We start from the raw sequence: 16,573 nt of genomic DNA, 5'->3' as shown, positions 1-16,573 counted from the left end.
AAGGTCTGATACAAAAACTTAATTGCAAACACATTTGTTTCTTTTTTGCCCTTTATGAAAAGAGTTCAATTCAATATGTTGCACCAAAAAGCTAATCTTATGAGATGCTTTCGAATACTATTGTACCTGTTGCATTCTGTTTACCTTGATGATAACACAGTAATAAAACGACACTGTTTAAAATAGCTTCAGGCTGCTTTTCATGGTCACCAATGCTTTGCTCTCTTTCAGTGGCTGAAACAAATGGGATTTGACACCCACAAAGGAAAATGACACACATAAATAGAAAGATAAGTGAGCCTAACTATAAATACCAGATGGGTTCTGGGATCCTAGAATGAACTGAAATGTCAAAACATGTTGCAAACACACATATAGTAACAAAAACATCTATTATTCCCCAAGTCACACTAAGCAGAAGAAAAAAATCTTCTAAAGAACTTGTTAAAATATTCTTTAAAAAAAATTTTTTTAATGTTTATTTTTGAGAGAGAGAGAGAGAGAGCATGAGCAGGGGAGGAGCAGAGAGAGAGGGAGACACAGAATCGGAAGCAGGCTCTGAGTTCTGAGCCATCAGCACAGAGCCCGATGCGGGGCCCAAACTCACAGACCGTGAGATCATGATCTGAGCTGAAGTCGGACGCTCAACTGACTGAACCACCCGGACAACCCTAAAATATTCTTGTCAAACATTTTTTGAGCATTGACTCTATTACTTTTGAGCCAAATAAGGTTACCAAGACGGTCAGGTAAAAATGACCATTGGTCTCAACTGAGGCTTCTTTCACTAGCAAACGAGCCTTGCAAATGATATGCCTAAAATAGCAGAAATGTGGTGGCGCGAGTTGACCGACCTCTTGAATCCATCTTTGTTCCTCACAGGAGCCCAAAGTTTGAGATCCTCAACAGCCCAAGCGGTCTGAAGGAAGGGTCAAAGTAGCATAGAACTTTGAGCTCACTGCTTCATGTTCTACTTCAGGCCAAATAGTTTCAGGTTGGAGAAAAGATATGTTAGCATTTACAGTCTAGTTCATTACCATATACATGTGTAATTTTTTAAATCATATGGCATCTGTTAGGCGTTTTGCAAATGTACATCAGGCGAGGTGTCTCCAGACTCCATTATGCCAGTCCATAATTGCCTTCGCATGCTGCTTCCATCAAAGAGTATTGTATCGTGTCATATCATATACTTCCACGTTTAATTTCTTGCTGTGCCTTCAGCACTACTCAAATTTTGGGTGCAGTAGGCCTAATAATGGAAACAGTTTTATTTATTCTCCTTATCTCAAGTCGAAGCCAAGGATTCAAATTCTTCTCTGGATAAAGCAGTCTGTCCAGCTGTTTGCAAGTGAGTCTGTTTGCAAATGGGCAGGTTTCTATATCCAAGCCACTAGATGTTTACCATTAAAACATTGTTTAAACCTATTAAGTTCAGGGAGTCTGCCAAAGGTGGTTACAAAAAACATCAAACCCAATCCTAATACGTTTCTAGAGAGGGAATATGTAGACTCGGAATGGAACAGTCCCAAGGGTGCGAGGGCGCTTTCATTTACGGCTCAGCTCACATTTACTAGGGTCCATCTTTCAGCCCCACAGACCCAGGGCTTTTCTGAGAATACAAACCAACTCCCAGAACTGAATCCCGTCAGCCCTGATTGGCCTGCCTGGAGTCACATGACCTGCTAGTACCAAGCCTTGTGGGGAGGTAGGGGAGCCTACTGTCTGCGAGGACCTCAGGCTGTAAGGCCTGGATAAGTTCTTCTCTGTTCCATGGCACATTTCCTAACTGAATATGACAACCTGGAATTAAGCCCATTTCAGCTTTTCACAAAAAAGGGATAAATCTTTTAAAAAAAAAAAAAAAAAAAAGCCAGGCCCTCACTCTCCTTTGCATTTTAGCATGCAAAATAGGCCATGTCCTTAGAAATAGAAGCTTTCTCAAGTCAGTATGTGCCCTGAGTTTTTAGGTGATTTTCTCAAAATCAGACACACAATTTCAACCATCTCATCAGACACACAGAAAAATACTGTTCATTACTAAAACAGACGTTTGCCAATTTAACGCTTTTCTTTATAGTTGTTTTTAAAAGAAATGACACCAGGGGTGCTGGGTGGCTCAGCTGGTTAAGCCTCTGACTTCAGCTCAGGTCATGATCTTGCGATTTGGTTACGTGAGTTCGAGCCCCGCATTGGGCTCTGTGCTGACAGCTCGGAGCCTGGAACCTGCTTCGGATTCTGTCTCTCTGTCTCTCTCTGCCCCTTCCCTGTTCACACTCTGTCTCTCTCAAAAATAAATAGACATTAAAAAAATTTTTTTTTAAATGAAGCCCGATGTAAAAAGATCAGGCTCCCGTGCCAGTGCTGAAAGCCCACACTGCTGGACTGTTAGCTTCTCCAGGCTGTAAGGCCTGGATAAGTTCTTCTCTGTTCCATGGCACATTTCCTAACTGAATATGACAACCTGGAATTAAGCCCATTTCAGCTTTTCACAAAAAAGGGATAGATCTTTTAAAAAAAAAAAAAAAAAAAGCCAGGCCCTCACTCTCCTTTGCATTTTAGCATGCAAAATAGGCCATGTCCTTAGAAATAGGAGCTTTCTCAAGTCAGTATGTGCCCTGAGTTTTTAGGTGATTTTCTCAAAATCAGACACACAATTTCAACCATCTCATCAGACACACAGAAACTGGACTGTTTCTGGACTGTTAGCTTCTCCAAGGATGTCCCTGCGTCAAGTTCCTCCGTTGAATATTCAGGAACTACCACAGTGCCTACAACATAGAAAACGTCCCTCTAGCTGGATAAGCTCCTGCATGACTGCCCCAACAAGTCAATAACAGTCAAGACTCAGCCGGTACTTACTGAGTGCCACAAACTTTTAAACTGCTCACTCGGTCCTTGCCAAAAGCTTCTGGGGCTGATGGAGCTATTATTCCCATTTGTCGGATCAGGACATGTACACATAGCACGTGATGGGATTGCATTTTAACCCCGCAACGTAGCCCGAGAATCCATGCTCTTAACTGTCCTACCCGGTGAGCGGTGGCACTGACGCTGGAGTTCGCTAGAGGAGGACTATGTATGTGTCCTGCGCATGGGGCCATGAGCTGATTTCTCTCCTGAAAACCAGATTTCTAAATAGTGCCGAGACTAATTTGCTTAACCCCTCTGGGCCTCATTTCTCTTTCTTCGGATTCCTCACGTGTCCCCACTAGTGAGTCACTCCAATGATATCCCTCCCACCGCTAATATTCCATATAGTCTATGTTTTTAAGACGTGTAAAAGTTGCATGTTTAACAACAACAACAAAATTTGGTTTCTTTGTTTTACAAAATGCCAAAGATTTAGAGTTGAAAGAATAAACTTTCCATAAACTTTGGAATCTATTAAATATTAATAGAGTCAGAGTTTCCTCTTGACAATGAAAACATCTGTCAATTTCTGAAATCTTAATCTTTCTTTGTAGGAGTTCCAGAGGCAACCCCCCAAGGAAACTTCTTGAGGATCAAACAATCGGAGCTTACAGAACACTTTCTGCACTTCAACTCAACCAGCCCTGCAGGTGTCCAAAGGAAACCTACAGTGACCAGTAAAAAAAGAAAAGCCAGTGCAATAATTAACAAGAGAAATACACTAGACATATACTAAAAGTTGTAGCTCTGTGAAAACAGGCTTACCAAAATCTCCAAGTAAGAAGTTAAAATGTAACTATACGTTTAAGAAAGAAGGAAGGGAAGAGGTAGGGTGAAGAGGGGAAGGGATGGGAGGGGAGGGGTAGAAAAAAAAAAAAAAAAGTAAAGGTTGCCCCACACCCAGACCTCTAGGGGGCTCCATTTTGGATTTTTTTTTTTTTTTAATCTCAAGTCTTCTAAAAACGTGTAATTTAGAAAACTTTTGTTTCTGAAATGTTATTTTTAAAGAAAAGTAACAGCTAAAGATGTTATTACAGACTTCTTTAAAATGGGTTTCAGGGACTCTGTTCTAGCAGTTAGTATTTATTCATCTTGGTTTTCTACACCTACATTTATATGGCTGTTCAAGGGGGAAAAAAATGAGTACTTTAAGATAAAGCTCTGAATCATCAAGGAAAGATTTAATTTGAATGATTACCTATATTAAAACTAAAGCAGAGAAGTGGGTGCATGCTTTTATCCACATGTACTTGAGAAAGATTTTGGTAGTAAATTAAAGTTTAATAAACAGAATATTCCATGCCCCGGGGTGTTCCAGTTAACAGAGGTTTTAAAATAAAAGACAATAAGCCAAACTGAAAGGAACAATTAAGACTTTGTTCACTCACTGTGAGGCTACAAGCAAGGGGCCAGACAGGAAAGGGTGCTGCTGGCTTCCACTTTTCCCCAGGGAGCAGCACCAGGCTGGGTGATGGGGGAGGCATAAGGCAAGCAGAGGACAAAGCAGGAGCTAACCACACCCCGGCCCCCGGCGGGCGGTGGGGGGGGGGGGGGGGGGGTGCTATTTCTCAGGCATTCCAGGCTGCCCAAAAACAAAGGAAAGGGGAAAAACAAATGGTTAACTGATACAGATCACAGTCCAGCAGGTGGAGAGTTGGCCATCAGTTTGCAAAAATCTTAGTAAATTACAAGAAAAAAGGCAATCTTATCACCAGCCTAATCTCCAGAAACCTATAGACTCAGTTTCCTGGAGCCCCAACATCACCCTCCCCTCCATGGTGATGTGGGGAACAAGAAGGAAATGGCAGGTAAAATTAAATTTCTTTGTAACCTGCAGCCCATTTGCAAATACTTGAGGCAAATACAGGCTAAAACATTTCTCCAGGAACTCCCTCCTGTCTTAGTGTTCATGCCTTACCAGAGGGGAACAAAGTTAGCTTGACAACAGCAAGGCCTCAGGTATTTTAGGAGTCCTCATTAGCATATCAAAGTCCCTCTGGAGGCCTCCCTGTGTCCTTACCTCCTCTAGCTCCTTAGTATTTGACCAGTGACTCTTCACAGCCCCAAGGCAGCTCTTTTTGCCCACGGGTCCTGTCCCCGTGCTGTACAACAAAATCACTTTTTTGCACCAAAGATGTTTCAAGAATTCTTTACTGGCCATCAATACAGGACCCCCTCCATTCCAGAACCGCATCATAGAGACACGTGACAGACATCACAGGTTGGGGGTGGGGAGATGGGCGGAAGAAAATCCTTGAAGAAAAGACCACTGCGGTGCTGGGAAGTGCTGGGAAGAGGAAAGGGAAGGACTAGAAGGGGAGAAGTATGGAGTCAGAGTAGAGAAAAGTGTCTTCAAGTTCTGACCTCTTTGAGGAGGCCTTCAAAAGGAGATGCCTAGGCTGGGGTCACAGATCTGCCTCAGAGCAGGCCAGCTGGGGGCCGGGGGAGGGAGGGCTTTATTCCTCAAATACAACTTCCTCCAGGGACAGCAGTGCCCTAGATGTGTGTGCCCCAAAGTTCACGTAAAAGGAAGGCAGCTTCTGCCACCACCATGAAGCCTGCCCAGGTAAATCCTTTGGGATGGTCAGTGGTTGGGCCGAACTGTCTTGTGTGGGATTTGAGTCTGAAGCTGGATCGCACAGACAGCGTAGACAACTGTACCTTTCCTGCCTCAGCCCAGAAGTGACACATCTCAGTTCCTGCGACAACCCATTGGCCAGAGTTAGTCATATCATCCTGCCCAACTTCAGAGAGGCTGAGGGCACATAGTCTTCTGGGTGCTAAGGAAGAGATGGAGAATGGGAAATACTGAGCACCAGGACGGTCGACCCACCGCAAAGTAAGCAGACTTAGTGGGCCCCACCCAGCAGTCGGCACATTCTAGTCACATTTTTCTTTTGCCAACTGGGCAGAGAGATGAGAGTCCTGTGAGTCCGGAACCCTAATTTTAAGACAGAAGGGGTTCTGTGAAATCCTTCAGACCAACTTTATCATTAAAAAAGTAGATCCTGGGTCGCCTGGGTGGCTCAGTCGGTTAAGCGGCCGACTTCGGCTCAGGTCATGATCTCGAGGTTCGTGAGTTCGAGCCCCGCGTCGGGCTCTGTGCTGACCGCTCAGAGCCTGGAGCCTGTTTCCGATTATGGGTCTCCCTCTCTCTGACCCTCCCCTGTTCATGCTCTGTCTCTCCCTGTCTCAAAAATAAATAAAACGTTAAAAAAAAAAATTAAAAAAAAAAAAGTAGATCCTGCATTTTAATCCTTACTTGGCTCCTTGGGCCTGCCCCCAATGGGTTAGAGCCCATGGGAGAAAGAGAGAGAGAGAGGAAGAGAGAGATGGATGTCTGGCCTCCGCCCACCCATCCACATCCAGAAACAAGGCAAAGGTAGCTCTTGTCCAGGAAGGAAAGTTGTCCGTCCTGCCCAAGGAAAGGCTGTGCCTAGTGATGGAGGATTAGCAGTTCACACTTCTGAAAAGAAACTCAACTTAGTTAATAGCAAACTGTCTGCCCTTTCATCCTGCCTTCATTACGCCTTCCACACAGGAAGAAGAGAAGTGTTGACGCACAACTTTTCCAAACAACCTCCAGATGTATAAGCTCTTTGACGAGTTCCCGCAAGATACCCTAGAGAAACAATCCATCTTCTCGTCCAATTAGACATGAAGCAGGGACTCAAGAAGCACAGACGTGGAGGGTGGTGAGCTGATGAGAAGGCCCTTTGCTGCAAGAAATACCTGTAGGAATCAATGGAATGGAAACAACTTTATACTGGTTAACACCATGTTGGGAACAATGGCATCACTGGGGGGTTCATATGGAGCCGTATTTTCTCTCTCTGTCGTCCTCTAAATTCATCTCTTGCTTTGAATTCTTCTTCTCCCCTTTTGGTGGTGGGAGATAGCCAAATGTTTGAGGCATAGAGGAGAAACAAAACATTTCCTATGTCAGAAAGGAGGGCAGCAACTGGGGGGGAAACATTTACTGCAGTAACTCAGTTATGTTCAACGAGTTATGTTCCTTTGCAGAAAATCTTGCTTTCTGTTTATACAAAATATTAGGATTGCAACTATGTAGAAAATGAGACGTGTATGTAGAAAAATCTAGTGGCTCTGTTGGCAACATATTAACCAGTATTGCCTTTGGATGATAAGATTTCACCGTGACTTCCTGAGGTAACCGGGCTACGTCCCTTAGAGTAATTTACACATCACTCTGTTGGGGACCCAGAGATCCTCTGAGTAAGACCAATTTTTAAGTCAATTTCTCTGCTTAAGATCCTGAACTAAGAGGGTAGTAATATCAGTCCATAGTGCAGAATTAAACTTTCCATTTGTTACGGCAAAGTGCTCACCTCGCCAGCCGTGTGGACAGCTAGTTTCCTTCTCACTTCTCCAGTCTGATAGGTAAAGATTTTCTGTCCTTTTTTCATAGATGGATTCAGTCAGGTCACAGTTCTACCTTTAAGCCTTGTCTTCTGTTCCCCGGTGAGCATTAAATTCCAAGCCCTAGACTGTAGGGCTTACCTCCAAGGCTGATATTACATCTGGGAAATCAGTTTCCCTTCAAGCTTCCCCTTTAGTCTTGAATTCATTCTCTCTCCCTCTCTCCCTCCCTCTCTCTCTCCCTCTTCCTCTCTCTCTCTCCCCTCATTCAACTCTTTGACATATAATTGGCAAATAAAATTATAATGTATTTAGAATACACAACATAATTATTTGACCCATAATGTATAAGGGTTCCCTTTTCTCCACGATCTTGCCAGCATTTGTTATTCTTATCTTTTAACAACAAACATCCTCACCGGTGCGTGCTGTTACCTCATTGTGGTTTTGATTTGCATCTCTCTGATGATTAGTGATGTTGAACACCTTTTTGTGTACCTGTTAGCCATGGTACATAGTATGTCTTTGGGAAAATGTCTATTCAGATCTTCTGCCCATTTTTAATTAGGTTAGTGTTTTTTGTTTTTGTTTGCTATTGAGTTGTTTGAGATTCTTGTATATTTTGGATAGTAACCCTTTATTACATAGGTGGTTGGCAAATATTTTCTTCCAAACCACAGTTTGCCTTTTCATTTTGTTGATGGTTTACTTTGCTCCTGCAGAAGGTTTTGAGTTTGTTAAGTTTTGCTATTTTTGACCTCTGCCTTTGCTTTTGGTGTCAATTCAAAAAAAAAAAAAATCATTACTAAGACCAATATCATGATTAATCCTTTATGTATTTTTCTAAAAGCTTTAACGTTTCAGGTCTTAAGCTCAAGTCTTTAATCCATTTTGAGTTGATTTTCATATACGGTGTAAGATTAAATAAAGTCATTAAGGTAGGAGCTCTATTCTGATAGGATTAGTGTCCACATAAGAAGAGATTCCAGACCCCTCAAGGTCTCCCCTCTCTCCCACCTCATGCACGCACTGACAGAAGGTCATGAGAAAACACAGCAAGAAGTGGCTGGCCATCTGCAAGCCAGAAAGACAGCTCTCATCAGGAACCAAATTGACCCACACCTTGAACTTGGACTTCCTAGACTCCAGAATTGTGAGAAAATGAATGTCTGTTATTTAAACCACCCACTCTATCCTATTTGGATTTGGCAATGCAAGACAATTTGTTCTTACCTATTTTTCTTTTTCCTGGATTTTCTTCATTGAGTTGCATTCCTTCTATAGAGGTTACTAGTTCTGCTCGTTAAATATTTCTGGTTCTCTGTCTTCTGAGCAGGTGTAGAATTGCATGATTTTATTTCCTTTGAAGTTAGACATGATCATGAGGATTTATCTGGCCATTGAAAAGAGCCAGGCCATGATATACCTCATTCTCTTCCCCAACCGGGGTGATCATGAAAGCACATATTGTTGATAGAATTCCCTTCATTGAGGGTCTTTGAGTGACTATGATCAGTAGAGACTTTCTACTCAAGGGTCATTGATAGAGAAATAGATCTATTATTGTGGGGGTTATTTGTTACTGCAGCATAGCCTAGACTGTTCCATTTGTTATAGCCTCTCTCTCTCTCTCTCTCTCTCTCTCTCAGTCTCTCTCTCTCTCTCTCTCTGTCTCTCTGTCTCTCTCCTGCTTCAGATTCTGTGTCTCCCTTTCTCTCTGTGCCCCTCCCCTGCTCATGCTCGGTCTCCGTCTCTCAAAAAATGAAGAAACATTAAAAAGAAATTTTAAAAAGAAGAAAGCCAAAATGTCTTCACAATGTTAGGAAAGATTCCAAGTCTCTCCAAGAGACTGCACTGAATGCTTTTGTCTATGGAAAATTACTAGTCCTCTTTACTCATCTTACAACTCAGAAAAGTCCAGATGAAGAAAGAGGGTGCGAGACGTGCCGATGATAAGGAGGCAGCCAAACAGCAGTGGGAAGATAGAAAAGGCGGCCGTGTCGCAAGGTACAGCGACAGGACCTGCGTCAGAAACACAACTTCCCTCTGAACTCAGTATTCCTCGTTTCACCTAAAGCATGAATAAAACATTGGACGCTTCTTCCAGAAGAATAACAGTGGCATCAGTGAAGGAACTGGGGAAGACAGGATCGTCAGGCAGCTCTACGACGAATGTCATTGTAATGCCTGAAGTTCCAAAACCTCCCACAAAAGACCACCAGAGTCGTAAGTCAAAGCCAAGCGGCAAGGGTCGTTTATTGCAGGTTCGAACCTGGTCCTCTGCGCACTCGTCGCCGGTGACACAAGAGGCCACGATTAGGGTTGGTATAGCGTTTTTATAGACAGAGACAAATAGCACAGGGGAGGTTTTTACTTGTGGTGGGAGGAAGAAAGGGGGAAGGGGGTAGGTGAGGAATGTGGTGAGCAAGCAGGTTTACAGAAGCGAGAAATGCCGGTTAGTTTGTATACAATCACTCATTCCATTACATATCAGACTACATTTAGGAAGTTTTACAGCCCATTCTACAGTGGGTTACAATCAGGAAAGGTCTCACAATGCTCATAGCAAACAGCAAGCAAAACAGACTTCTCAGCAATTGTATTTCTTATCAAAGATCCATAATAAGCAGAAAAGAGAACCTAGCTTTAAACTAAGGCAGGGCTGTCATTTAGATTCAAAGCTGTTCCTTTCAGTCATAGCACAAACTTTTCCATTAAAAGTAAATGCCCTACATAAAAATGTTCCGCTTCACAGCGACTACTCTGTTTTGTAGCTTCTGTGAATCAAGCTTGGGTTATTAGATGCATAAGAATAGACAACAGTGGGCCTTGCTAATTACCATCTTCTCCAGTTGGCACGGAGCCTGGCTGGGAGAAAACACAATTTGCAGTTCCCTATGAAAAGCGAATCTCCCACAAATGTTCTCCGAAACATACCATTTCCTTCTTTATTTCTAAAATATATAAAAAGTGCCCAGATACTCTTGCCTCTCCCACTTCTGCTGACAGGAGTCTACGTTACTTCCTTTGGAGACATACTCACCGTTTCTGAAATAGAGAGCCAAATAGATCCTAAAAATGACAACGATAGGAAAATCCCAAAGAATGAGAGTAAGTGCCATTCTTTTCCTGTCTCCAGTTTCTTCTTTTTGCTCACTCAGCTACACTCCAGACATGATTTCTTTGAATTCTTTGTGATTTACAGGCCAAGAGCCCTCCACTTTCTCTCCAAATCACCCTCTCCTCTCATTTCCTTCCTTCTCTGTCTTTAAAAAAAAATTTTTTTTAACATTTATTTATTTTTGAGACAGAGAGAGACAGAGCATGAACGGGGGAGGGGCAGAGAGAGAGGGAGACACAGAATCAGAAGCAGGCTCCCAGGCTCCAGGTCATCACCCCAGAGCCCGACGCGGGGCTCAAACTCGCAGACCGCGAGATCGTGACCTGAGCCGAAGTCAGCCGCTCAACCGACTGAGCCACCCAGGCGCCCCTCCTTCCTTCTCTGTCTTTCCCATGTGTTTACTTAGCGCATCGGGTAAAAGGTTTTCAGATGCAAATGGCACCACACCTACCCAAACTGACAGAAGCAATAAGGCAATTACTTCACGGAACAAGAAGACCACTGGTTCAAGCGCCCAGTTCCGTCTTTCAACCCTGCATCCTTACACGTCACCTTGACTTTAGACTAGTTCACCAACCATCCCCGGCAGGCAGGTCAGCATCCCAAGGTAGAAAATAGACCATCTCTTCCTTCTATCTCTTTCTGGAAGCAAGAAAACATTTCCTTGTCTGTGCAATCCCTCTCATCGCCTGGGCTTGTATGACATGCTCACAACCTTATGCGAATCAGTCATTGGTAAAAAGGGACCATTGTGGTTGGCTTAACACGAATCAGGGCCAGTCTCCCTAGATGCTGGACAGGCCAGCATCCCTTGAAGAACATGGCTTATCTGAGGACTTTGGGGACCTAAACAAAAACAGGGGTCTATCAGGAAGGAAGAAGGGAGAAGGGTGGTGAACACGATGTAAGCAATCAATCATGTTTGAATTTTAGCACAACCCTACCATCCACCTTTCCTTCCGTCCCACCACTAGGCTCTAGTGTAAGGGATGCACGTGTGACAGATGTTCACTAAGGTCGGTTTGACAATCGGGACCGTAATACCTCCTGACTGTTCATCCGGTTGTATCTTCCCAGAGGGGAAGGGATAGTTTAACCTTCCATGTTTCTCCATCCCTGGCATTCCGATCTCCCCTCACTCTCTGAAAATCACAGAGAAAATGGATAATACCAGACAAGAGCTCTGTGAGTTTTCTTTTCTTTTTTCTTTTCTTTGCTTTTCTTTTTTCTTTTCTCTTTTCTTTTCTTCTTTTTCTTTCCTTTTCTTTTCTTTTCTCTTTTCTTTTCTTCTTTTTCTTTCCTTTTCTTTTCTTTTCTTTTCTTTTCTCTTTTCTTCTTTTTCTTTCCTTTCCTTTTCTTTTCTTTTCTTTTCTTTTCTTTTCTTTTCTTTTCTTTCTTCTTTCCTTTTCTTCTCTTTTTTAATAAAGCTTCCTTCTGTCTTTTTACTTTTTCTTTTTCCAAAAAAGTTTATTTATTTTGGGGGCACCTGAGTGGCTCAGTCAGTTGAGCGTCTGACTTCGGCTCAGGTCATGATCTCACAGTTCGTGGGTTCAAGCCCCATGTCCGGCTCTGTGCAGACAGCTCAGAGCCTGAAGCCTGCTTCGGATTCTGTGTCTCCCTCTCTCTCTGCCCCTCCTCCGCTCGTGCTCTGTCTCTCTCTCAAAAATAAATAAACATTAAAAAAATGTTTATTTTTGAGAGAAAAAAGAGCATGAGCTGGGCGGGGGGAGTGGCTCAGACAGAGAAGGAGACAGAGGATCTGAAGCAGACTCACAAGTGGGGCTCAAACTCATGAGTCACGACATGATGACCTGAGTTGAAGTTGGATGCTTAACCGACAGAGCTACCCTGGCGTCCCGCTTTGTGAATTTTCTAAACCAGCTTTACAACATCTGCCCCCAACCGTTTATTCCTTCTTGTGAGGATGGAAAACAAATTGCTTCTTATCCTAAATATACTAAATCCTTTTGCCTCTCTTACAGATCCTGTCCTTTCTCTCTTTTCCAGGATCTTTCTGCTAGCAGCCCTCCCCCGCTCCCCCTCCAACTCTATTTTCAATCTCTCCTTTACTGCCAATTTAATCCTAAAACCATGCGATTCTTTCAGCCGGCTCTACTCTAGTCGAAACAAAATTTTTAAGGGGTGCCTGGGTGGCTCAGTCAGCTAAGCGTCCAACTTCAGCTCAGGTCATGATCTCGCAGTTCGTGGGTTTGAGCCCCGCATCGGGCTCTGTGCTGACAGCTCGGAGCCTGGAACCTGCTTCAGATTCTGTGCACGAACAGTATAGAGCCTGCTTGGGATTCTCTCTCTCTCCTTCTCTATCAGGCAACTCTAATTTGAAAGGTAAACACGAGGATTTCTTAGCAGATCATTGCAATGGCTCACCTACCAGACCGCCAAAGTCTGAATTAGGGCTGGGAAAACAGCTGAGGAAATGAGATACAGGATCGCAATTTTAAGAATTCTTAGGGAGGGCTCCTGGGTGGCTCAGTGGGTTGAGTGTTTGACTCCTGATTTCGGCTCAGGTGGTAATCCTGGGGTCATGGGATGGAGCCCCTCCTCAGGCTTCATGCTGAGTGTGGAGCTTGCTTGAGATTCTCTCTCTCCCTGTCTCTGTCTCTGTCTCTGTCCCTTTGCCCCTCTCCCTTGCTCATGTGCTCTCTCTTTCTCTCAAAAAAGAAAGAAAAAAAAAAGAAAAGACAAGAAAAAGAAGAGTTCTTAGAGCGATTTTCAATCAGTCAAAACCAAACAGGTCAATGTTTCTTTAAAGGAGATGTTTGAATTGATTACTATGGAACTTAACTATTGGCCTTCTGAGCCAGAGAATATTATTCCAGGTGGTAATAGATACAGTAACAAGGTTATAAAATGAGTCAGGTTCTTGAACCAAGCCAAAAATTAATAACACTTTGGCTTTCTCTTTGTAATATGGGACCTTTTCATTTTTTAGGCGGTCTAATGGATGCGTACTAAGGCACCTAGGAATAAAAGTGCTGAGTATAGCCTACTTTTTACACGAGGTAGTTGATTTTGCAATTAACAATAATTAATTATTATTAAATTAATTATTGTTAAATTAAATTAACAATAATTTCCTTATTATATCCTCCAGTCCTTAGAGTGAAAGACACCACACATACATACACAAAATATGAAATAGGGGTCATTTTTTAAAGACCTAACTAGGGGCACCCGGGTGGCTTAGTCGGTTGAGCGTCCGACTTTGGCTCAGCTCATGATCTCACGGTTCGTGGGTTCGAGCCCCACATCAGGCTCTGTGCTGACCTCTCGCTCAGAGCCTGGAGCCTGCTTCTGATTCTGTGTCTCCTTCTCTCTCTGCCCCTCCCCCGCTCACGCTTTGTCTCACTGTTTCTCAAAAATAAATAAATGTAAAATAAATTTAAAAAATTTCAAAGACCTAACTAAATGGAGTTGGTGAGCACAAATCTGATAGCTACCATGCTACTAAAATCTTCCTTAATCTCAGTAGAAAATTAGTCAGGAAGCCGCATGACCTGACTTGAGCGTACTTTTAATCTGCATTTTTTAAACGTTTGAGCCAAAATGTGAATGCGGAAGTGTGCAAGATTTCCCAGACGTGAGTGAAAAAGATGAGATCGGTTTCAAAAACCCTGTGTGTGGCTGGCTGGTGTCATACCCAAATACAAATCCATCACGGAAGCAATCCGTACTGACTGGTTAGTAGGTCCACCGCCCTGGGCTAGACTCGCAGCCAGCAAGGTCTCCACAAAGAGCAGAGAAGCCAGTGACTTTCCAGGAAGTCTGTGAGCAAATCCCAGAGAACAATCTGGATTTTTCAGGTAGACACGGCTATTCTAGGCTGATTGATCCTCTGCGGGAGGTCCTATTTTTGTCCCCATGTTACTGATGAGGAAACTGAGAAGGAGGGTGAAACATCTAGCCCAAGGTCACGACTTGCTTACTTGGCACAAGATGTGACACCTCGAGCATGTCATGTGGCCCCTTCTCTTACATGCGTCGTGTATAAAAAAATGTGATTGAGTCCCAACCCAGTAAAGGACCGAGAAAGTCTTCGCAGGGAAGTCAACATCCCTTTCCCTGTCGTTCAAGTCAGTGCAGAAGATTCAGAGATCCATGGGAGGGAAGAGCACAATCTGGAAAGTACATTCCACTGTGTACTCTGTGGTCTTTGAGAGACCTCAGCAGCCCTTATCTTTGTTACCGTACAACTGGCTGAGGTTGGCTCAGAATTCTTGGCTGTAAGTGCTGTGAGAATAGAATCACAAGTCTTTAAAACAGAGAACTGCTCGGCTTTGAAGGCGATGTGAAATCTAACCTCTAATTAACAAAGGAAGACTAGCTTGGCATCCGGGAGAACAAACAGAATGAATTTACATATTGATTGGATGAGCTCAGCTCCACCACGCGGGAAGGGGAAAAAAATTCCCAGAGGAGGAATTACTTAGGAAGAGGGCAAAACCGTTTTTGTCAATCATCAAAACACTCAATGCATGACTTTGGTGAAAGCTAACGGGTTGAGGGGACACAGGAATCACAGGCAACATCCTCAAAGGAGCAGGCACTGAGGGTGGCCAAACAACCAGAAGGAGAATATCACAGTATTATAAGATGAGGACAGTACCAGTCCTGGAGGCTCCTGTAGTGACATCCTGCTGGCTTTTCACCTTTCCAATGCACAGAAGATGTCAGGAGCCATGTTACCGGCAGGGATGGTGCCACAAAAAAAAAAAAAAAAAAAAAAAAAGTGAGGGGAAATAAGCTGATGAAACAAAAACACAAGTGATGTTGAGGGACATGCCCTGGCTCACAAAATGCCTCTCAGTATTAAGGAAAACACCCTAAAATAAGTATCTGATTCGAAGCCCATGCAGTTCCTTTGGCTTTCCGTGCCCTTGGTTCATGTCCTGCTTGGCAAACCCTTTCAATTTCTTCAAGACGCCACTGAGATCTTATTTCCTCTTAAGAGTTTGTGTAGAGGGGGCGCCTGGATGGCTCAGTCGGTTGAGCGTCTGACTTCAGCTCAAGTCATGATCTCACAGCTCGTGAGTTCAAACCCCATGTTGGGCTCACAGCTGTCAGTGAAGAGCCCGCTTCGGATCCTCTGTCCCCCCCCCCCCCACATCTGTCCCACCCCTGCATGCACTCTCTCAAAAATACAATGCTTAAAAAAAAAAGAAGAAGAAGAGTTTATGTAGAGGACTTAGCTGGGCTCAGTCACATATACTGACCAGATTGCCCGGCTCCAGCTCTTGGGTCAACCAGCCTTCATCTCCGCTGGATGACCTCCTCCATCATGAACTTTCCCTGACACTCCCCTTCAAGTCCAAGGGTACACACCTAAGTCTTTGGTTTCTCTACTAACCTCCTTATAGCCTTGTATTGTCCGTGTTTGTTTCCATGGCTCTCTGCCCCAAGTCCTCCTGAGCTCCTTAAGAGCCAAGACATGCCTTGGCATTTCTTCTGAAATGTTTGATTTCTCACTGCGTGCATATCATATTTTTTCTCACACAGTATGAGCTCAACTGTTTGTGGATTATGGAGGCAATTTCTATTAAGACTACATCATTTATTACAAGAAATGAATGGAATTAGAGAGTCCACATTTTCCTTGTGACTGGCAGAAGGGTCTCAAAAGAGATGAGGAATTTGTGTTTTAAGAAATAAAGGAAATTTGGGGTTCCCGTTTCTACCATTTTAGTTTGGAAATGTGACAGTATCCAAAGGTAGGCCACAGCATAAATCCAAATGTAGTCCACGGATTAAGGTGCTAAAATAGTCACGTGAAATCAGAAGTCATTTCTTTCAAAATGGCTGGAATAACTGAAAAACTGCATAAGAAAAATCTGATGTGGTTAGGAAATGAGAGCCTGTGAACTGCCTTATTAACCACCACTGAATTTTAAATGGTTTAAACATTAACTCTTTGCTGCAGGGGGTCTCAAAAAGCAAGAGATCTTGTAATGCTAATTGCTAAAATACTCCCAATTTGTTTCTAAGAGTTTGAAACAGCTCTTAATTGCTGTTCTATCTTTGATCAAGGCAAAGAAAAAAAATCATTAATGTTAAATTCATTGAGTATTCCCAGTGCCCAACAAAGGGCACATATGTTAGTTTTTTTTAGTGTAACAAAAATTGAAAACAGGACAGTTGGCAGAG

This window comes from Neofelis nebulosa, chromosome 2 (genome assembly GCF_028018385.1).
Source record: "Neofelis nebulosa isolate mNeoNeb1 chromosome 2, mNeoNeb1.pri, whole genome shotgun sequence".
Taxonomy (NCBI): domain Eukaryota; kingdom Metazoa; phylum Chordata; class Mammalia; order Carnivora; family Felidae; genus Neofelis; species Neofelis nebulosa.
Note: the sequence above shows the minus strand (reverse complement) of the source record.